Source organism: Schistocerca nitens, chromosome 7, assembly GCF_023898315.1.
Source record: "Schistocerca nitens isolate TAMUIC-IGC-003100 chromosome 7, iqSchNite1.1, whole genome shotgun sequence".
NCBI classification, from domain to species: Eukaryota; Metazoa; Arthropoda; class Insecta; order Orthoptera; family Acrididae; genus Schistocerca; species Schistocerca nitens.
The window spans coordinates 254,742,552-254,767,644 of record NC_064620.1 but is presented as its reverse complement, the minus strand read 5'-3'; positions in this window follow the sequence as shown (position 1 = coordinate 254,767,644).

Sequence of the window (25,093 nt, the reverse complement as noted above, 5' to 3'; positions counted from 1 at the left end):
GAAGATGAAATGGGAGGTACGATACTGCGTGAAGAGTTTGACAGAGCACTGTAAGACCTGAGTCGAAACAAGGCCCCCGGAGTAGACAACATTCCATTGGAACTACTGACGGCCTTGGGAGAACCAGTCCTGACAAAACTCTACCATCTGGTGAGCAAGATGTATGAAAAGGGCGAAATACCCTCAGACTTCAAGAAGAATATAATAATTCCAATCCCAAAGAAAGCAGGTGTTGACAGAAGTGAGAATTACCGAACAATCAGTTTAATAAGTCACAGCTGCAAAATACTAACACGAATTCTTTACAGACGAATGGAAAAACTAGTAGAAGCCGACCTCGGGGAAGATCAGTTTGGATTCCGTAGAAATGTTGGAACACGTGAGGCAATACTGACCTTACGACTTATCTTAGAAGAAAGATTAAGGAAAGGCAAACCTACGTTTCTAGCATTTGTAGATTTAGAGAAAGCTTTTGACAATGTTAACTGGAATACTCTCTTTCAAATTCTAAAGGTGGCAGGGGTAAAATACAGGGAGCGAATGGCTATTTACAATTTGTACAGAAACCAGATGGCAGTTATAAGAGTCGAGGGACATTAAAGGGAAGCAGTGGTTGGGAAGGGAGTAAGACAGGGTTGTAGCCTCTCCCCGATGTTATTCAATCTGTATATTGAGCAAGTAGTAAAGGAAACATAAGAAAAATTCGGAGTAGGTATTAAAATTCATGGAGAAGAAATAAAAAATTTGAGGTTCGCCGATGACATTGTAATTCTGTCAGAGACAGCAAAGGACTTGGAAGAGCAGTTGAACGGAATGGATGGTGTCTTGAAGGGAGGATATAAGATGCACATCAACAAAAGCAAAACGAGGATAATGGAATGTAGTCGAATTATGTCGGGTGATATTGAGGGTATTAGATTAGGAAATGAGACACTTAAAGTAGTAAAGGAGTTTTGCTATTTGGCGAGCAAAATAACTGATGATGGTCGAAGTAGAGAGGATATAAAATGTAGACTGGCAATGGCAAGGAAATCGTTTCTGAAGAAGAGAAATTTGTTAACATCGAGTATAGATTTAAGTGTCAGGAAGTCTTTTCTGAAAGTATTTGTATGGAGTGTAGCCATGTATGGAAGTGAAACATGGACGATAAATAGTTTGGACAAGAAGAGAATAGAAGCTTTCGAAATGTGGTGCTACAGAAGAATGCTGAAGATTAGATGGGTAGATCACATAACTAATGAGGAGGTACTGAATAGGATTGGGGAGAAGAGGAGTTTGTGGCACAACTTGACCAGAAGAAGGGATCGGTTGGTAGGACATGTTCTGAGGCATCAAGGGATCACCAATTTAGTATTGGAGGGCAGCGTGGAGGGTAAAAATCGTAGGGGGAGACCAAGAGATGCATACACTAAGCAGATTCAGAAGGATGTAGGTTGCAGTAGGTACTGGGAGATGAAGAAGCTTGCACAGGATAGAGTAGCATGGAGAGCTGCATCAAACCAGTCTCAGGACTGAAGACCACAACAACAACAATTGTGATACTCGTAAACTCACTCATTAAAACTTATACGGTATTTCACAATTACCTAGAATCATAAAATTTGGCAACAGTCAAGGTTTCACAGTGCAAGTAACGTAAAAAATTAGAGACTCTATATTTTTAATTATATGACAAAAATTAATTTGTCATCTGACTGCTAACTTGAATTAAAACATTCTCAAGCGTCTCCGAATTCCTAGGACCGATATCACACCTATAACCTATAAAACTCTGGAGGTTCTATATAGCTTGTACGGATCAACTATCCATGTGTGTAATTAAATTTGTAAAAACGCATATCCCACTTGCAGCTGACCAATTTTTTTTGTACCGTGAGGCACAGTAAATATTCATCGACGTTTAATGTAAATAAATGCATCACTACTTGCTGACAAAAACATCTTAGAAACATTACAACAGTTATTTTAATAGCAGCAGAATATCAATACATATAATCCTAGGTGCTCATCTGTGTGCTATTCGGAATTCCATCGAATGTTTACTCATCTAGGACTGCACTCAGCGAATCTCGTGGAGCCCTTAGGGCACGCTCATCCGCTATCAGATAGCAGCCTATAGTGCGGTACTACGCAGTGTCTTTCGCGGGCTGTAATCTGAAAACCAATCAACAGCACATTTTTAAACTGAGCAATCAGCGTTCTCCAGGTTCCCCGCCACCAGTGAGACCGCTTGTTGCAAAATACTGGCTTAGTGTAATATTGATGCATTTTACATCCCCCCTCAATAGGCGTCATTTTATAAAACACAGCCGCGCAGTTTAAGGCGCCATGTGACGGACTGCGCGGCTCCTTCCGCCGCGGGTTTGAGTCCTCCCTCGGGCATGGGTGTGTGTGCTGTTCTTAGTATAAGTTATTTTAAGTAGCGTGTAAGTCTAAGGACCGATGACATCACCAGTTTGGTCCCTTAGGAATTCACACACATTTGAACATTTTTTTCTAAAACTCATTACTTCAAGTCGCTCACCCTGCTATTAGTTCGTAATTTAAGATTTGCTATTTCCCTCCAAAGTCTCTTCGCACAGTTTCAAAACCTTCCTCTCCTCGATGTTTTGGGAGAGTACACCTATTCTGTAAAGGCTTCTTCAAGGAAAAAAAAAAAACTCATCGTAGCAGGAATTTGCCAGCCTAGGTATGCAGCTTTCTCTGGCCGGACAGACGCCTTCCGGCATTACGGCCGGCTTTGTCTGCTGAAAAAACAGCCCTAGCCTGAAAGTTTCTTGCAAACTGTGGCCTTCTCATTACCTTACAAACATTAATTAAAATGTCTGAATTCCTTTCATTCTGAATACTTGTCACATCCTGGCTCCCTAAAGCAAGCAGTTTTTAACTTGGTGCGAGTTTTATTGATGCACAGATGTACGGAGTTTGGTGTGGGCAGCGGTTGACAAAACCAATGCCTGCGTTATGCTCCTCCTCCCTCACACGCATGAGCAGCTCTCGCTCTAGTGTGTGCCGACCTTCTTTTTTCACATAATGATACGAGGATTTCACAATGATGTAATTATTTTCTACGTCTACAACTAAATATTTTCCCATTCGGAGGAGAAAGCGGGTGATTGAAATTTAGTGAGAAGATCCGCCGCAACGAGATGCGCCTTCGTATTAATGATGTCTCTCTGGGATGTGGAATGAGTCAAAGTTATTTTTCTTTTTTAACTCAGATATATGTATATTGTACAGAGTTATGAGCTATAATCCCTGTGAAGATATTCATCGATGTAGTAGGAGTTGGCCAACAGGAACTTCTTTAATTCACTCTGAAACCGATCTTTATCACTTACAAGACCTTTCATATGCTCTGGTAAGTTGCTGAATATATGAGTACTCATGTATTTGACTCCTTTTTGTAGTAACGCTAAGCTTTATAATCCTTATACAGATTGTTTTTGGTTCTGGTATTATAATCATGTTTTGCACTATTTTGTGTACAAGAGACATGTTGGAAATGACAAAGCACATCAATGAGTATATGTACTGAGAAGTAGTAGTTAGAATACCAAGTTTTTTAAAGAGGTCTCTGCATGATGATCTCAGATATAATTCTAATGACTCTTTTTTGAATTTTGAAAATGTTCTCTTTGTGAGAGGAGTTTCCCCTGCAAATAAGACAAAATTCGCATTTTGTGACACTGCATATGGAAGGTCTGTAATATACAGGGTGATTCAAAAAGAATACCACAACTTTAAAAATTTGTATTTAATGAAAGAAACATAATATAACCTTCTGTTATACATCATTACAAAGAGTATTTAAAAAGGTTTTTTTTTCACTCAAAAACAAGTTCAGAGATGTTCAATATGGCCCCCTCCAGACACACGAGCAATATCAACCCGATACTCCTACTCGTTCCACACTCTCTGTAGCATATCAGGCGTAACAGTTTGGATAGCTGCTGTTATTTCTCGTTTCAAATCATCAATGGCGGCTGGGGAGGTGGCCGAAATACCATATCCTTAACATACCCCCATAAAAAAAATCGCAGGGGGTAAGATCAGGGCTTCTTGGAGGCCAGTGATGAAGTGCTCTGTCACGGGCTGCCTGGCGGCCGATCCATCGCCTCGGGTAGTTGACGTTCAGGTAGTTACGGACAGATAAGTGCCAATGTGGTGGCGCTCCATCCTGCTGAAATATGAATTGTTGTGCTTCTTGTTCGAGCTGAGGGAACAGCCAATTCTCTAACATCTCCAGATACTGTAGTCCAGTTACAGTAGCACCTTCGAAGAAAAAGGGACCAAAAACTTTATTGGCTGAAATGGCACAGAAAACGTTCACCTTAGGCGAGTAACGTTCATACTGAGTTGTTTCCCGCGGATTCTCAGTGCCCCATATACAGACATTGTGACGGTTGACTTTCCCGTTAGTGTGGAAACGCACTAAACGCACTAAACGCAATCTTTGAAACGAAAGATTCATATGTTTCCATTTGAGCAAGGATAAAATCACAGAAATCGATTCTTTTAATCTTATCAGCTGCAGACAGTGCTTGAACCAATTTCAGACGATAAGGTTTCATAACTAACCTTTTTCGTAGGACTCTCCATACAGTTGATTGTGGAATTTGCAGCTCTCTGCTAGCTCTGCGAGTCGATTTTCCTGGGCTGCGAACAAATGCTTGCTGGATGCGTGCTACATTTTCATCACTCGTTCTCGGCCGTCCAGAACTTTCCCCTTTGCACAAACACCCATTCTCTGTAAACTGTTTATACCAACGTTTTATACACCACCTATCAGGAGGTTTAACACCATACTTCGTTCGAAATGCACGCTGAACAACTGTCGTCGATTCACTTCTGCCGTACTCAATAACACAAAAAGCTTTCTGTTGAGCGGTCGCCATCTTAGCATCAACTTACGCTGACGCCTAGTCAGCAGCGCCTCAAGCGAACAAATGTACAACTAAATGAAACTTTATAGCTCCCTTAATTCGCCGACAGATAGTGCTTAGCTCTGCCTTTTGTCGTTGCAGAGTTTTAAATTCCTAAAGTTGTGGTATTCTTTTTGAATCACCCTGTAGAATAAGAACTACAAGGGAACTATAATAGAACCTTGGGGCACCCCTTGTCTGATGGTTTCATAATTTGAATGATTATTGTTATATGAGCCTGATACAGACACAAACTGTTTTCTATTAAAAAGATAGGATGAGAACCATGAGTCTGCTCCTCCTGTTATCCTGTAATATTTTAACTTTTATATAAGGATATCAAGCTTCACACAATCAGAAGCTTTAGCCAGGTCACAGAATATTCCAAGTGGTAATAACTTCTGATTTATTGATTCTAACATATCATCTGTGAAAATGAATGTAGCTTGATCAGTTGACGACCCTTTCTGAAATCCAAACTGATTGTGAATGAGAATATTTTTCTGTACTAAGTGTTTATAAAGTCTATTGTACATAACTCTTTCAAACACTTTTGAAAATATTGCCATAAATGAAATGGGATGGAAGTTTTCCACTGACGATTTGTCTCCTTTTTTTGGGTAATGGTTTGACAATAGCATATTTAAGCCTATATGGAAAAGTGCCACTGTGGAGAGATTGATTACATAAGTAATTCAGTATGTCACAAAGTTCTGAGGAGCAACATTTAAATACAGTAACACTGATTTCATCATAACCACTGGAACATTTGTTTTTAAGAGAGCTAATAACATTAGAAATCTCTTTTGGTGAGGTAGGATATAGTTGAATTTTGTCAAGCTTCTGCTTGTCTGCTACTGAAAGCAAAAAGTTGTAAGTGTCTGAAATTTTGGAGGTATCTCTAATCAACTCATTATTTAAATTTAACATAATTTCCTAATTTGCCTAATTAGTTTTTCCTGTTTCACTTTTTCTATGTTCCATATAGTTTTTATCTTTTTATCGGAGGTATTTATTTTTTCTTGAAAATAAATATATTTTGAGGTTCTGATTGTTTAATATTTTACAATATAACTTGTCTTGTGATTTAACTCTGTAGTCATCGTTTTCCCTTGACATTAAGTACAATCTTCTTTTTGTTTTGCAAGATACTTTTATTCCATTTGTAATCCAAGGTTTTGAAACATTTAATCTTTTTCCTTTGCTTACTTTCTTAGGGCAGCAGTTTTCACTGTGACCTATGACCGTATCAGAGAAAAATTTATATTTTTCATTTATGCCAGGTGAATTGTACACATCTATCCAGTCTGTATTCCTCAAACTGTTTTTAATCCTTCAATTTCTGTTTCATTTATTAATCGTATAGTTTGCCACTTCCTGTTATTAGTTGAATCAGACCCCACTGTAAGAAACTGGGCTTCATGATCCTAAGGCCATTAAATACTTTATTTATATTATGATTTGCTAGTGTGGTAGTATCTATGAATATGATATCAATAGCAGCGCTGCTGGTACCCATAACCTTGGTTGGAAACTGTACTAAGGGAATGAGATTATAAGAAGTGGTTAAGAGATTCTAGTATGGATCTTGAGTGATTACCCTCTATAAAATTTAAATTAAAATCTCCACTTAGTATGAGTTCTTTATTTTTAGAAATTAAGAAATTTAATACTGCATCAAGCTGCTTAGTGAATAGCTGGAAATTACCAGTTGGAGCCCTCTATGTTATGACTTTAATTGTTTTTCTTTCGTGTGTTTCTACTAGCACATGCTTCAAAACGCTGATCACTACAGTATTTAGAATGTCAATATTTTTATAATTGTGATCCTCTCTAATGTAAGCGGAAAGTCCTCCTTTCTCCATCTCTTTTCTACAATACTTTGGAGCATTTCAAGAAATTCAGTTTCACTACCTCAACGCTGTTCAGAAATACAAATAATATCAACAGGATTTGTAGACTGTAACTCACCTAAATAGATCTGAAACTCATTAACTTTGTTTTTTAAGCCTGTGATATTTTGATGTAGTAAATTTACTGTTACATTATTTTGTCTTTACAAGTATTATGCTTACATTTTCTGATTTATCTTGTTTCAATATTGAATGTGTAGATGATGAGCGTAACCTAAAAAAACACTACTTCCATGCGTTGCAGTGTTCATCCTTAAAGAATTTGCTCAACCTAGCCAGTATATCCTTCCCTGTTCTATTAAGATGCAGGCCATTAAGAGTGAAGCCCCACCTACCAATAGTGTCAACAGCAACCAAACCAATCCCTGACCCAACACCAGCCCGAAGCAGTCGATCCAACTCCATATTGACTCTCTTTAGAGAGCTGTTCACCTGGGGTCGATAGTACAGCTTGAAAACAGGCACAATGTCAACATTAGTATGGTTCGTTGCTGATGCTATTCTTAATAGGAACCTCTCAATACCGTCCTATCGGTACCGCTCCCTGATCCACCCACTATTACAACGTGCTGCTCATTGGTGAAACCCATACACAAAGATCATATGCCCTCTATCACTTGGCTGAGAGATGCACTAGGTTTAAAAAGTTTATGACCTGGTAGCTGTCACCTTAATTTTCCCTGCAGAAGTTAGCCCACACCTCTTCCATGACTGCAACCTAACAGCAGAATTTACTACTTTTTCTGAAGCAACAGGCTTTCTAACTGAATTCTGCTGTGCATCAGCTACACCTACATCTACATGAGGCTCTCCATTACTTAACTGTGGCAGCAGGGCAAATCTATTTTTTGTGCCAACAATAAAGCTGTCAGATACTGTCCTCTTTCTGTGGCCCCTGTTCCCTGCTTCCACTTCCCACTTCTCTTCACCCTTCTCCCCCTTAACCTAATTAGTTCCTCCATAGCTTTATCTAATTCAGCCTGAAGGACTCTAATCTTCCACTCCTGTTCTGCCATTTTCGTATCCCATGAACACACACTACAGTACCTAGGAAGAGTCTCATTTTGTTCCTCAATTTCCATGCCACTACATTTCCCCCAGTGAAATGATCTGTCACAAAAGCTGCATACCACCCCAGAACTGACTTTTATACGGCAGCTAAAACACTGCACACTCATGATTGTTTACAATATAGGCCTACTTTTTAAGCTTTCACTAAATAATGATAATTTCCTATTCACTGTGCTTATAATGCTCTAATATAAACATAATATTAATGTACTTACTTAATTACACTTTGAATCACTAACTTTCGCGCACAAAATTTAGGCTTAAGAAACGGCTGTTAAGTGGTAACGGTTTTACGCTATTTTCTTTAAAATGCGGCACAAAACTTAAAATCTTCACTTCCATTAACAGAAATTACACTACTGAACGCAATTAAAACTAATAGTATCCAGACGATGCACTTAGTATTTACTAAAACTTCAAAAATACGCGCACATGAAGTAGCAAAACCAGTCGGTCCAAAGATACATAATTTCTAGATAATACAAAACTCGCTGCCTTCTTTGAACTTCCTGAATGTACTCCATTAATCCTATCTGCTATGGATTCCACATCACGCAGGAGTACTCAAAAAAAAAAAAACAAAAAAAAAAAAAAGAGACGGGCAAACATAGTGTAGCCAGTGTCTTTAGTAGATCTGTTGTATCTTCTAAGTGTTCTGCCAATAAAACGGAGTGTTTAGTTTGATTTTTACACAAACATTTTCATCTGATCGTTTCAACTTAAGTTGTTCGTAACGGCAATTCCTAGGTAATTAGTTGGATTGACAGCCTTCAGGTCTGCGTGATTTATCATGTATGAGAAATTTAACGCATTCGATCTAGTACTCGTTGGATGGTCTCACAATTTTCGGTAGTCAGGGTCAATTGCCACTTTATGAACCATCTAAACGTCTTTTACATATCATTTTCCAATTGGTTTTGATCTTCTGATACTTAAGAAGACGATAAATGACAGCATCATTTGCAAACAATCTATGACGGCTGCTGGGATTGTCTCCCAAATCATTTAGATTAGAAACAGCAGAGGACCAGTAACACTCTCTTGCGGGACGCCAGATATCACTTCTCCTTTACCGGATGGCTTCCCGTCAATTACAACGAAATGTGAGCTTTCTGGCAGGAAATCATGAATCAATTCTCACGACTGAGACTGTACTCCATGTGCACGCAATTAGATTACAAGTATATTGTAAGAGACGGCATCAAAAGCTCTTTGGAAAGCTGTAAATATGGAACCTGTTCGAGATTCCCTACAGATAGCAGTCAATATTTCGTAAATAAAAGAGCTAGATGTATTTCGCAAGGACGATACTTTCTGAATCTTTGGTGATTGTGTCAATAGTTCGTTTTCCTCGTGGTAATTCACAATGTTCGAAAACCTATATGTTCCAAAATCCTACAACAAATCGACGTAAGCCATATGGTCATGTCATTCATTGGATTACTCCTACTTCCTTTCTTGAGCACGGCTTTGACCTGTGCAACTCCTCATTCCAGGTATGGATCTTTAGTCGAACGAGTTGTTGTACATGATTAATAATTACGGAGCTATTGTATCAGCACACTCTGAAAGAAATCTAACTGGAATACTACTCGAACCGGAGGACTTTTCATTATTGATTTTTAAGTTACGTTACTCACGTTAGCAGCAGTTTTCGATTCTAATTGTGGAATATTTACTTCTTCTTCTTTGGTGAAAGTATCGGAAGGCTGCATTTAGTAAATTCGCTTCAGTCGCTCTCTCACTGTTATCATTTGCATCACTATCGGGTAGTGAAGGCTTGATTGTGTCCTACCGCTGATATACTTCACATTCGACCAGAATCTCTTAAGATTATCAGCAAGAATTAGGCACAGAATTTCATTGCGGAAACAATTAAAGAATCTCAAACTAAAGTGCACATTAAATTTTGAGCTTGCATATAACTTCTGGTGACAGTACAGCAGTAAGTGAGGGTCGTGAGTCGGGCCTGGATAGCTCAGTCGGTAATAGCATTTGCCCTTGAAAAGAACACGTTCCAGATTCGAGTCCTTCTTCAGCACACATCTGAAACTCCAGATTTCCATGAACCAATATTTGTTGTACCTGAGAGGCCGTTGTTACTTACTAGTTTTCATTGCCACAAAAGAAATTTTCGTTGTGCAAAAAGAGACAGCCAGAGTTATTTATTTAAGGGCCGATTTCGGGGTACGCCCGTTCTCAAACCAACAAATGCCAAATAAAATTTCCATCCACACTAGCAGTAAATACAGTGGGTAGGTATGTATATGGTGTCAAGTAATGTTCGTTCTACATCTACATCTGCATGTTTACTCTGCAATTCACACTTAAACGCCTGTTAGAGGGTTCATCGAACCATTTTCATAATACTTCTCTGCCATTCAACTCTCGACTGGCGCGTGGGAAAAAGGAACTCCTACATCTTTCCGTTCGAGCTCAGATTTCTCTTATTTTATTGTAATGATCATTTCTCCCTACGTAGGTGGGTGTCAAAAAATATTTACGCATTCGGAAGAGAAAGTTGGTGGTTGATATTTCGTAAATAGATCTCGCCTCAAAGAAAACTGCCTCATTTCAGTGACTGCCACTCCAACTCGCGTATCATATCAATGACACTCTCACGCCTATTGCGCGATAACACGAAACGACCTGCCCTTCTCTGCGCTTTTTCGATGTCCTCTGTCAATGCTACCTGGCAAGGATGCAATACCGTGCAGCAATATTCCAGCAGAGAACGGACAAGTGTAATGTAGGCTGTCTCTTTAGTGGGTTTTCGCATCTTCTAAGTGTTGTGCCAACAAAGCGCAGTCTTTGTTTCGCCTTCCCCACAGTATTATCTATGTGATCTTTCCAGTTTAGTTGCTCGTAATTGTAATTCCTAGGTATTTAGTTGAATTTACAGCCCTCAGATTTTTGCGATTTATCGTACACCCAAAATTTATGGGATTTCTTTTAGTACCCATGTGGATGACCTAGCACGTTTCTTTGTTTAGTGCTAATTGCCACTTTTCGCACCATACAGAAATTCTCTCTAGATCATTTTGTAATTGGAACTGATCGTCCGATGATTTTACAAGACGGTAAATTACAGCATCATCTGCAAACAATCTAAGGGGGCTGCTCAGATTATCACCTAGATCACTTATATAAATCAGCAGCAAATAAATGATTCAAAATATAATAATAATAATCATTATATGTACAAAAAGTCTAAATTATTAAGAATATTTTCTTAATTGCCAATAGTTAAAAAAAAAGCTATTGTGTGCCCATTTAGGTTTGTCACGTCAGACACAAAGTCTACAACACGGATGGGGAAAAAAATCGCGATATCCTCAAAACTGACTGCTCCTTCAGTAAACCGTCAACAGACAGAATAGCTTCTCCTTCCAGAGTTTAGGGGTTGGCTTATACGGTCGTGTGGCCAAGGAATATCCACAGCGTGCAATGTGCTCCTTAAAGCATGAAGATCCGAGCTCCTCGAGCATGAAAATGGAAACGGCCGTAAAAGTAGACTACAGAATGATATTAAGAGCGAAATATCGGCCAAGTTTATCACCAGCTTTACCAATGTAAGCAAAAAGAATAATGAGGTGGAAGCTACAATGTGTGCACTTCACGTGAAAAACCATTTAACATTGACAAGTGTTAAAAATTTTACCTTTCATCAAAGCTCTTTGTGGTAAGGATACACGGTCTCAAATTGCCTTATCGAAACAAAAAGCAACTAATATTGTTAGGGTGGCCTTATGGAGCTATCTTTCTTTCCTTCAAGGGCAAGATCTAGAAAAGCACCACTTTTCAAATTTGATTGACGAGACCACAGAAACTTCATGTGGGAAACAACTTGCTGTAATGATATCCTATTTTAATTACGACAGTTTCGAATAATGTACAGATGTTACTGATATCGTCGCATGCCCTGAGTGCACTGTCTATGGCATTTATGAAAGATTGTTTTCTGTCCTTAAAGACAACCAAATTAAAATGGATTGGTTTCGGTTCAGCCGCAAGAAACAGCACGATACGTGAACATAATTCAGTTTCGCCATTTATGAGTGTTCCCAGTTGATTCATTGGCACTCCTGCTATGCATGCAAGAAAATTCCTCATTCCTTGGTAGACTTACGTCGGATCATTTACAACCATTTTTAAAGGAGTTCTAAAAAAGTCTTACAAAGAGTTTGAACACTTCTACCATCTTAAGCAACCAAAGCTTTGAAATCTTGGCACACACACACTGGCTACCCCTTCAAAACTGTACCCACAGAATTTTGGAACAGTGGGATGACTTGTTAATGTATCGGAGTATTCTTGTTTTGGAAGTTACAACTCATGCTAATGAAAACGTTTTAAAAATCCTGTACCCAAGTGTCCAATGTATTTTCTGGAATACGTTGTGGCCTTCAATATGAATTCCATGCATTTTTCGGTTTGGAGGGACCACATTTTCATTTATTACGAGATAAATTTGAAGAGCTTTGCAAAAATTTAATACTGAGTTGCGTGTTTGTGGAATACGTTGGCAAAAGTAATGGACTTAATATTGTCATATCTTCAAAAAGACCTGTTGCCACTAGACAGAGCTTACCTCGGACCTGACGCTAACGAATTACTGGCAAACATTGATAATCATTCAGGAGATTGCTTTAAAACTGTCAGGGAGTCAGCTATGGGATTTTACAACGATGTTTTAACGCATATAAAAATCATATTTTCTCTTGAAGAAGACATTTACTATGATTCGGCCTTTTTAAAGCCAAAAAATTTGCTTCACCGTGTCCCAGAATCTTTAGTTACCACGTTGGGATAAAGAATGAAGAAGTTTACGCCTAGAAAATATGAATAATTACACCGATGTTTATAAGATTTGAAGTATGATACTTGAAATTAAAGATGGGACTGGCAAAAAAAAGTATGAAAATGTCATGAAACTGTTTTGATTTTCCTTTTTCGAATGGTTTAACTGACAGGTTGTCTAGCATTCTAGGAAATATCAAGACTAGTAGTTGAAACAGGCTTCATGCACAAACTCTTGTCTGGAGTATTATACAGCAAAGAAGGTTTAAAAAGGACGAAAACAACCTCTTTCATATTGTATCTGGAAAATTTCCGAAATTAAATTTTATTTCGTCGCACAGTGCACAGCAGTCAAAACTTTCGAGAGTTTCACGAGATGGTGAATAACCTTTTTCAGGAATTGTACAGTTATAACGACTCTGCAACTTTGTCTTTTATTCTAATCTGTTTCATATATTTGTGGAAGCATTTTCTGAAGCATTACGTGAGTTTTCGGACCTCATTTTTGTTTATCGTGAGTTTAACAAAAAAAAAAAAACACAGTACAGCATTAAAATTTATTCTTTTCTGTTCATAGTCAGGTAAATTTTATGTCAATTTGTTTTTATTAACATTTTAAGTGTTTTGCAGAGCTAAAATTTATTTCAGTATTCATTTTCTAGTTTGAAAATGTTATTTACTTTTCTATTAATCCTATTTTACAGTCATTTTCCACTTCAGTTTTTCGTGAATGGAGTTTTTTTTGTTTACTTGAGCCAAATAAATCAACATTGTTGGTAACATAACTTTTGCATTTCTATTTGCTCAACATTAAAAAAATTTAGTTTGCTCTGTAAAAGAATAGCTTAAAAACCGGTACATTGTTTGCAACTAAATTCTTTGAACTGAGACCTTTTTTCTCCTGGGCTGCTGTATATATATAATGCATGTGGCTGTCATGAATGAACATTAACAAATTGTGAAGTAAATTATCAGATAAAGCCAAAAAAATACTTAAACGAAATATAACATAAATAATACAGGGTTGCCCCAAGTTTCCCCAAGTAAAATTCCCTGATGTTTCCCTGATTTCCAGACATGTTTTAGCATTTTTCCCAGACAAATTTGGAGATCTCAGTGGTAAGTAAGGACATAAGTCGATAAAAAATGTAAGGAATTCTGTATTTCTCCCCCATATGAGCAAAAAACTTAAGTACAAACATCAACACCTGTAATAAAATACTTTTAGATGGAGAAAGCAAGCCCAATGTTGTATGTGTTTCATTAAGACCACTGTTGTTATTTTAAGAAAAGGAAACTCATTTGGTGACAAAATTACGCATTTCCTTGGCGTCGCAAGACAGATTTAAAATACCTTTAATGATTTCAGAAATAACCTCAGGAAACAGTAGGCCTCTTGAAAGACGTGTATAAGGCAAGGTAGATTTGTGTAAATCAACTCCATAGGCGACCGCCAACAAAATGTTGATTCTGCTATGTTTGTTATTGTCAGTTATCACCTATTCTGTTATGTCTATCGTTCTACAGGTACTATTTAATTTTTCTTTAGCGCTGACTGCAAGCTGAGGGTAGCGGTAGGAATGGGAGAAGCAGTAGGGATGAGGGAGTAGGGAAGCGGCGCACGTATTCAGCTGCACACAGCCAGTGACGGTGCATGATATCTCAGTAAACAAACCGTTTCATCTGCTGAGACAAAAAGAAGATTTTTGCAGTGTTTTTTTTTCAAAATTCAATGATACCTTGATTTCCTTGACTTTTTTAAATTCACTGATATTATCTGATTTCCAGAACTCGTGGCAACCCTGTTATACTTATTAAAACTGAACTTTATTTATTTGTACTGAGAGAGGAATAATAGGGAAATTTGGGTTCCGGTCCAGGGGATAAAAGGGAAATGCTGTAAGACTTTTGTTGGGAAAAATAAAAAAAAATTGTGGAAAGACTGCATGTGCGCATTCGGTCAGCGACTACTGACGGCGGCAGAGCTCTTACCCATGACTGCCTGAGGGAACAGGGCTCGCGGTCGCTGCCGCAGCTGCGGTAGGAGATCCCAAGGGACGACTCGCCATAAGCTTTGACTTTGAGCGGCAGCGGGTGAAGTTGGCCGGATGGTTATCTCCGCAGAGTGGGCACTTTGCTTGCGTGTCACGCTTTTTAGTGCACTTGCTAGTGAGGTGGGGGGCCGACGCATTCGACGCACCTGCGTGGATGGCTGCAGTAGTCAACGCTATGAAAGAACTGGTGGCACTGTACAGAGCCGTCAGGCTGCTGATATTTATCAATAGTTAAGTCGCAATGCAGCATCTGCTTTATTGTCTACAGTTCCCTATTCTTCTGTTCTGGTTGTAGTATAGCCTTGGAAGATGCGTACTTTTTGCGTCCCTCTAGGTTCCACTGGGTCAGAGTCGCGTTTCTTTTTTACCCCCAATTACTCTGAATTTGCGTGAGATCAAGTCTGCCTTAATTTCTGCCTCGCCTCTACGGCAAGGGTGCCCTTTAATTACAGCCTTGAAATGATCTAGTTCTGTTCTGAGATAGGTGTGGTAGGAGATGTTGCTCTGTTTGAGGTAATCTCTCAGTGTCCTGTAAGCGAATTGTATACAGGCTTAAAATTTAACTGATGTGTCGCTGCATGAGTTGTTGAGGTCACCTTTCGCCTCATACAGTTCTCTGATGGAGGAAATTTCCGAAGAAAGCCGGCTAGGAGCTGGACTCTTTTGGTCGCTGGCATCAGTCTGGGTTCTTGTTGTTTTCGTGTCTTTGCTTTTGTTACATTTGTGCTCGGATAACTGCGGGAGCCCAGAGGCTGGGCACCCGCAGCAGACTTCAGCTTTGGGTTTACCCAAAGTGTCTACAGAAGCTATTTCTAAAGTCACACCGTCACTGCCAAGGGGCGTTGGTTGTTCGTTCGTTGACATTGTTAGGTTTCCCGGAACAGCTCCTGCCCCACCAGACTACTCACGGGTACCCAGGTAACACCACGGGCCATGGAGTAGGAAATTCCCTACTCTCGGAGACACAGGGAGGATGCCCTGCGGAAGTTTCTGATCGAAAGACGTTGGCAGCAGATCAGACGACTAACAATAGAAACAGTTCGATCCCAGCGGACACCGCGCTGTCAGTAGACCGTCAGCAGCTGCATCACAAAGGGACCACGCCGAAATTTTCACACAACTATGCCACGCCCACGCAAAGCGTACGCATCCAATTCACGGTAATTCCGTGTATATACATAACGTACACGTCAAATTTTGTTCCGCTACGGCGAGCGTAGTGGGCTCGAGGTCCAGCCGAACAGAAACTTGCAGCACAGTGTCCGTCCGTCACGAATCCTCCCTCTCGAATGCCGCATTGTGGTCGACGGAAACGCCGAATAGAGAGAGAAAAAATGATAGCTTGGCTTTCTGTGTATTCACTTGAAAATTCCGTACACCATACGACACAACCAGGAGATCGAAGTGGCCATGAAGGGAGGCTTGGGTGAGCTGAAGGCTGTGATGGTTACTTTCGTTTGCCGTGCAATTGCGGAAGGCAGGTACGTTACGGTCGTTGGGGAATGTCTGCGGTGTATAGGATGTAAAGGAGCAGGGATAGGCATAGCCTTGTGACACACCTGCACTGATGTGAAAGATGTGATTGACTGTAACATATGTAGGATTGTGGTGGAGGGAGGATGTTACAGCGCAGATGTAGTTATCTGGTAGTATAAAAGTTTGTAGTTTGAGGAGGAATGCTAAATGCCACAATGGCTCAGTCTCTCTGGATATCAAGGAGACAAATGTTATGGATTTTGGATTATTTCGATGATGGAAGATAACGTGGGTAGGGTAAGGAAATTGGCCACACATTCAATAGTTGGGAGGAAAGCCTCTTTGGGTGTTGGAGATGGATAAGTGTTGCAAAGTGATAATGGATTCTTTGGGCGAAGTTGGTTTCAGGGATTTAGCTGTGAACTGACGTGTGGCGTATAGGTTGATTTGGTAAAGTCTATGAGGGTGTATTTTAACAAGTTTTACGAAGAACGGGAGTTTCGAAGATTTCCGCAGCTCTAAGTAATGACCTGTGTAGAGATTGGTATTGTCAAGAATGGCAAGGGTCAGTGACAGGCGCCGGGGCATTTCTTACAGAGGTGGTAGATAACTGTATTATTATTGTGACCAAGGGACAGTGTTTAGCGGGTTAGCAACTGTTTGTGTTACGTCTTCAGCTGTTACTACCATGTTTAATGCTGTTCGTAGAGTACTGTGTGAATGCCGGAAGTGTGGTGGATTAGTAGGGGTATCTATGTTTGTACGTTCATAGATATACGGCTCCTTCGAATTATCAAATTTAGGATCGTTGAGTCATGCATGCTCTGTTCATCAGTGCGTATATAATACGCTCCAGATCAGGAGTGATCCAAGCATGAGCAAGCAGTCACCTATAGCGAACTCCTTACCAATATGTAGCTACAGATTACTTAGGTCGAAACACTAATAATCGGTCCACTGTACGCGCTTCTGAACAGTTTGTGATATCAATTACTCTGATCCACAGGCACGTGACTCCGCTTTGGGCAACAACGACACTGATACGTTACCGTATGAAAATGTAATATACTGAATGCTTGTGTGATGTACCAAAGATGTTACACTCTGTGATAATGTATCGGTACGAAAAAGATGTTCTACATCTATCGCCAATTTGCAGGACTGTAGAGGTATATACAGTGGAGAGTAACAGTACTAAATCTGATGTACTGCTTACATCATCGTTGTCACTTAAGCGTTATGAACATCTACTCTCCACCAAAATGTATCTACAAATTTTGTTTTTAATAAAGAGACTACAGCACATGACACAGCTACCCGAAAACACACTACCGCAGAGTCTACTATAAACTACGGAATTGTCTAACTTCTTTAAATCCAGAATGTACATATGTTACACACATTGTGTAACGCTGTATATTCAGTGGTATAACATATTCAATAAGGGAACTAATGCTTAAAGGCATTTCGGCACTCCGGTTGTAAGCTTTCAGGAGAGAAAGATTACATCTAGACGATGGAGAATCACATAGCAACGCTTGCCTAGCGCGGTAATAACGACTCAAAATACGCAAAAAGGAAGGACACGAACAGGATGAGAAAACGTATTTACACTACTGGCCATTAAAATTGCTACACCACGAAGATGACGTGCTACAAACGCGAAATTTAACCGACAGGAAGAAGATGCTGTGTTATGCAAATGATCAGCTTTTCAGAGCATTCACACAAGGTTGACGCCGGTGGCGACACGTACATCGTGCTGACATGAGGAAAGTTTCCAACCGATTTCTCATACACAAACAGCAGTTGACAGGCGTTGCCTGGTGAAACGTTGTTGTGATGCCTCGTGTAAGGAGGAGAAATGCGTACCATCACGTTTCCGACTTTGATAAAGTTCGGATTGTAGCCTATCACGATTGCGGTTTATCGTATCGCGACATTGCTGCTCGCGTTGGTCGAGATCCAATGACTGTTAGCAGAATATGGATCGGTGGGTTCAGGAGGGTAATACGGAACGCCGTGCTGGATCCCAACGGTCTCGTATAACTAGTAGTCGAGATAACAGGCATCTTATCCGCATGGCTGTAACGGATTGTGCAACCACGTGTCGATCCCCGAGCCAACAGATGGGGACGTTTGCAAGATAGCAACCATTTGGCACAAACGGTTCGACGACGTTTGCAGCAGCATGGTCTATCAGCTCGGAGACCATGGCTGCGGTTACCCTTGACGCTGCATCACAGACAGGAGCGCCTGCGATGATGTACTCAACGACGAACCTGAGTGCACGAATGGCAAAACGTCGTTTTTTCGGACGAATCTAGGTTCTGTTTACAGCATCATGATGGTCGCATCCGTGTTTGGTGACATCGCGGTGAACGCACATTGGAAGTGTGTAATCGTCATCGCCATACCCGCGTATCACCCAGCGTGATGGTATGGGGTGCCATTGGTTACACGTCTCGGTCACCTCTTGTTCGCATTGACGACACTTTGAACAATGGACGTTACATTTCAGATGTGTTATGACCCGTGGCTCTACTCTTCATCAGATGGCTGCAAAACCCTATATTTCAGCAGGATAATGCACGACCGCATGTTGTAAGTCCTGTACGGGCCTTTCTGGATACAGAAAATGTTCGACTGCTGCCATGGCCAGCACATTCTCCAGATCTCTCACCAATTGATAACGTCTGGTCAATGGTGGCCGAGCAACTGGCTCGTCACAATACGCCAGTCACTACTCTTGATGAACTGTGGTATCGTGTTGAAGCTGCATGGGCAGCTGTACCTGTACACGCCATCCACGCTCTGTTTGACTCTATGCCCAGGCGTATCAAGGCCGTTATTAGGGCCAGAGGTGGTTGTTCTGGGTACTAATTTCTCAGGGTCTATGCATCAAAATTGCGTGAAAATGTAATCACATGTCAGTTCTAGTATAATATATTTGTCCAATGAATACCCGTTTATCATCTGCATTTCTTCTTGGTGTAGCAATTTTAATGGCCAGTAGTGTATTATGCTTAGTGCAACCAACATGCTGGTGTGGCGTTGGCTGCTGTACGCGACATACGGTGCTACGTACACTAGGTACACTACAACATCAGATAATGAAACACGTGCGCGGTAGTAGCGGCCGCACCCATTGTGAAGCTTCATTTCCTCCTCCAACTCCAGTCACGGTAAGCGAGGGCGGAGCTCGCTAACATGCATCTGGCGCATGATGCCGCTGTTGGAAGTGGGCGAGGCGCACGGTGGTTGTACGCCCAACCATGAGGCAAACTCCCTGACATACCTTCTTAGCAAACTTGTACATGAGGTTGCCCGAAAGGTGATCCTGCAGCAAGAGGACACAACTCTGTGAGTAAACAGTAACAACGGTAGCCAGCGAGGGGTCAGTGCTGGGGCTGGTACAGAACTATCCCGATACCAGTACGCAGGCTATTGCCAATCTTGTCGGGATTGGCCACAGTAATATCTGGCGGATCATGTACGAGAACTCCATACACCTGTATCACACCTAGCACGTGCGGTTACTGGATGAAGACTATTTTGTTCCAGGAGTGGCCTTTGCGCGGAGATAGCGCAATTTACAGATATGCACAACTGAGATCCATTTCCCAGCCAGCATTTTTTTTTTTCGACACTGAGGCGTCCTTTACGCAGCAGGGAATATTCAACTCACATAAAAATATTGTGCGGTCAGAGGAGATCCCACAAGCAACAAGAACCTGTGTAGTTTTCAGTTGATGTATGAGCCGGCATAGTAGGGGACCACTTCGACAGGCCACTGGTTGCCCCAACATTTGGCAGATGCCACCATCTCACCTTTTTTCAGCAAGTATTGCACGGTGGGACCCAGTTACATTACAGCTTTGAGGTGCGTCACCACCTGAATGCAACATATCATCAACATTGGATCGGCCGGGGTGGTTCGGTGCATTGGCTACCGATATCGACAGACTTCACTGTCCTTGAGTATTTCCTCTGGGATCTGTCAAAATACTGATGTCTGAGATCCCCGTTAAGAGTGCCGAGTAACTTGCTGCACACATCGTGGAGGCTACTGGAGAAGTCCAGCACACGCCCTGTATTTTCCAGAACATCCGACCTTCCCTGAGCTAGAGATGTGAGGGCTGTAACCTCGAACAACTCCTTTTATGGCTATCTTACTCTACTTTCGTTCTTATTTCTTGGTTTCTGATTTACTAAGCATAACAAACATGTTTTCTCACCCCGTTCTTGTCCTTTCATTCTTGTGTTTTGTTTCATCACTGTCACGAGAGGAAAACGATACCGACCATGTGATTTTCCATTGTCTAGGCGTACCCTTCTTCTCCTGCAAGTTTGTTCTCATTGTAGTGAAACACCCTGCATATGTAAATAAGGGTGCCGATACATATATTTAGCGGGTAGCCTTGCTGCAGTGGTAACACTGGTTCCCATAAGAACACCGAAATTAAGCACTATCGGGATCGGCTGGCTCGTGGATGGGTGACAGTCTGGTCCGCCGAGCGCTGTTGGCAAGCTGTGTGCACTCAGCCATTATGAGGAAAGTTAAGGAGTTTAGTTTTCATTACACCCAAGGTAAAACATTTCACAGAGGTCCAGTGTGGGTTGTAACTATCGTAAGGCAGCGAAAATTCGTAGTGTGTTAATACACAACCGATTTACGCTGTAAAAATGTAATTCCAATTTTGGCCACCAGGTGTAAAAATTGACGCTGTCAATGCAAGGAAGATGTATAGAAACTTTTCCATATGTAATGGATTGGGAACATGGTGCGGGCAGAAAAGGTGAGACAAGTGAGAGAGGCTAATGTTGATTTTACTATTAAATGGCAGTTACACAACTTGTTCAGTATGAGCACCGGAGACGTCGATGAGATGCTGTGCAGTGCTAGATTTGCACCTGGCGGCCAAAATTTGAACTAATTTTTTCCACTGTAAATCGGTTCCATATTAACACATTAGCGTATCTACAAAGCGTATCTATCGAAATCGATACACGACAGCACGAACAACTTAATTGATTTTGCTGTTCAGGTAGTATACATTTCTTATACTAATGCCTTAATCGACTCAGGGAGAGGATTCTTCCACTCGACTGAAATAGTGAGCACAAAAAAAAGTATGTATCAACCCCCCCCCCCCCCCCCCCCCAGAAACGTTTATTTATTTCCTTTCTTGATGATGTTCGGACTCTACCCATGTTAAAGAGGAATGTTCTTTGTAAAGTCATTCTGCTAAGGGCAACAATGAATTTACACTGAGTAAATATGTCACATCAAAATTCATGCACAGAATACGGTTGACTGCATCTTTTAACTTTCTCTTCTATAAGAAATAACTAATTTATCGCTTAAAGTGGTACCATTTCCGAAAAAGAAAATGATGTGTAGATCGGAGGGATAATCTACGGGTTCACAGAAGCTTTCTCTAATCATCCCCAGCGCAGACAGTCTTAGTAGCTGATGCTGAGTACCTAGGAATACTGCCGCGCGGGATTAGCCGAGCGGTCCAGGGCGCTGCAGTCATGGACTGTGCGGCTGGTCCCGGCGGAGGTTCGAGTCCTCCCTCGGGCATGGATGTGCGTGTGTTTGTCCTTAGGGTAATTTAGGTTAAGTAGTGAGTAAGCTTAGGTACTGATGACCTTAGCAGTTAAGACCCATAAGATTTCACACACATTTGAACATCTTTTTTCACCTATGAATACTACAATGTTACTGCTCTGCAGATCTGATGCCTCCGTAGCGACTTCCGGATAAGCGTGTATCTTACCTTAGATTCCATAATGGGTAAGATGGTAGTTCTTGATACTGCCGAGATTGGAACAAGGAACGGTGCAGCTGAACTTTTGAGAGCTGTGGCCACTGAAGGCGCCCATCTGAGTCAAAGCCGGCAGCCATCTTGATCTTCGATTGGTTTCTAACCTGCAAGAATCATCTGGCTTTAGCTCCATAAAATCTAAAGATTGGAAACAAAATACGAAAATCCTTAGGAACAGATAGAGAGTCTCAACGCTACAGCACAATCGATGGAGTACCGTCAACTACCTTTTTTCGCGTAAATTTGGCAAGGCAGAAATAGCACCAAAGACAGTTATCTCCCTAGCCTTCTGCAGAAAACGACACGAGTTCCTACGTGATCGGAATGCTCCTGATAGCAGTATTTACCACATGTGACATTCACTCATCAAAATTCATATTATAACACTGCATTCCCTCTTCCCTAAACGTTTCTATCTTAATACGTTCTTGCAGAGGATACTGCCTCTCTGACTACTCCTCAAGTATGTGAGCCTACGTGACGTAATTGTGGATCATCGAATTTTCCCTTCTAGGTCAAGAATGTCATCAAATGTATTTAATTGTGCTGTCAGAATATTTGTACCAATTTGTGCTAACATTTCACAGCACAATACAAATTATAAAATTTGCATATCATCCTCATTGCGACCACGGATCTGCGGCTGTTACAGGTCTAGACGTCAACTGATTGCAGTTTGAGATAATGTTATCATGAGGTAACACTCTGTAACTCTGGCCACAAACAGCTGTCTTCCCTCCGCATAGCAAATTCAATTGTTCTATAATTTTGGTTCAAAGTATGTGCGAAATATAGCGATTAATAAGTGATAATTGCAGACTCTTTAACTTGTACAGACTTCGACTTAGGCATGTAAATAATTATTTTAAAAAATGTTACGTTCACACAAAGTTACTATGTTTTTCCTGATGTCTCCAATATTTTTCGTTACTTATAGCCCTATTCACCCGTTCTCGTTGGTTTTTATCTGTCAATAAAGCAAAACAGCAGCCTGCATTCCTTCCTTAAAATACTGAGGTTTAGATACAAAAATAATTTGAAGTGTGGAACTCTTCAATAAGTCTGGAACTCTTTCGTTACCTGTTCCGATAAGAAGTCTACAAACGTAAAGTACAAATTATAAACCAGTCTATAGGTTGCTACGAAAATCCAGTCAGGTAAAAATTAATCAGAAATTAATAACAATCCACAACAACAGCACAGTTGTACCTCCTGACTTCACAAAGTCGACGAAACCTTTGGTGGAGACCCTCCACTCAGCTCCAAAGCAAAGGACCAATGTTGCAGACTGCGAGCTCTGCACCCCGCGCGAGAGGCTAGCTGTCTTCACCACCTAGGTTAGCGGCCTGTACGAACCGACGGTTCCTCAGAACCCATGCGACAGGCGTCGTTGGTGCCGACGTGAGCCACAACTTGCAAAACGATTGCACCAAGCACGCTCGATAAAAACAGGCAAAGTCGCCTCCACATCTCGGATGAGGTCCCAGCAGCCATACCGAGTGCACATTGGCTTTCTTTCCAGCCCCGAACGCTATCTGCTTAAGGAGCTCCATAACACACATAACTTTGGAGCTCCCAGTAACTAGTAAACCCTCCCCCCCCCCCTTACCCCGACGCTCTGGATGGAGCGGCCACCTGCCCAATCACACGGCAAATGGGCGAATCCAGGCGACCTGTCTCCACATTGGTCCTCCGGCTCGAGCGACACCAACGCGTTACCACCCGCCACTCGCCCTGCTGTGAGGGGGAATCCACGGCGTCGGCTGCACTAGGAGGTGCGACGGAAGCAGAGCTCATGGACAAAACAAGTGACACTTCAGATGTCCCACGCGATGCGCCATATCCTCCACCATCGCATCACCCAGAGGCAGCAGCGTGAAGGAGCCTGACCGTAGCCAAAAGCACATTCAGCTGTTCGCGAACTGCGGCCAGCTCCTCCTGCGTCCGCACAGAGCATTCACATATCCTAGCCACCCTAGTAAGACCAGCTGATGAAGAGAACTGTAAGAGCAGACAATTCTAAATATGGAACTTGCTACCCTCCTGATGTGTCACCAATGGACGCTAATGCGTAAATGAGCAACGTAGCGGCCGGCCGTTGTGGACGAGCGGTTCTGGGCACTTCAGTCCGGAACCGCAGAACAGCTACGGTCGCAGGTTCGAATCCTGCGTTGGGCATGGATGTGTATGATGTCCTTAGGTTAGTTAGGTTTAAGTAGTTCTAAGTTATAGGGGACTGATGATCTCAGATGTTAAGTCCAATAGTGCTCAGAGCCATTTGAACCATTTGAGCTACGTAGCTGGCTGTTCAGTGTGCAACTACTGCGCTGCAGACTGAATGAATTTACACTTACAAAAACGCGAGATTAAGCCTCTTGAAACCTCCCCTTAGAAAAATTTATTAATTACTGTGCTGTTAAACCCCTTACGTTATTTGATTGTCAAACAACCGAGCAAAGCTGAACGTGCTCAGACATTTCGCACTTTACTTATTCCGATCATTAATAAACTGACACACAATATTTTAAGCGCAACGCAATCTGACTTTCAATAATCCCCGCAAAAGAATGGCCGTGACTAACAATAACGTATACCTTTCATGAATCACTTACCTCACAAAAATCTTCGTTACCCGAACTACTGCAATATAGCGAGCGCCAATACTGCCAGCTAAGTAAAGGATTATAACTACTGAAGGTACTAACTACTGATAGTCATAGATAGCAAATGAAAGATTTTGATTGAGAACAATGTATTTACCTTAATAGTGTTCAAAAGTCGTATCAGTTCATGGCATCCAGTCTTACAAATTTCGTTTTTCTGACGGACACACGTCCAGATCGTCCGCTCTCAAAACTCTTACCATCTCTCTTCCCACATCCACCATTGCTGGCGGCTCACCTCAAACTGCACAATGCTACGCGCTGTTCACATACAGCTGCCCAACACTACAATAGTACATATTCCAACAATGCTAACCAGCCACAGACTGCACACAGCACAGCCTGTGATTTTCATACAGA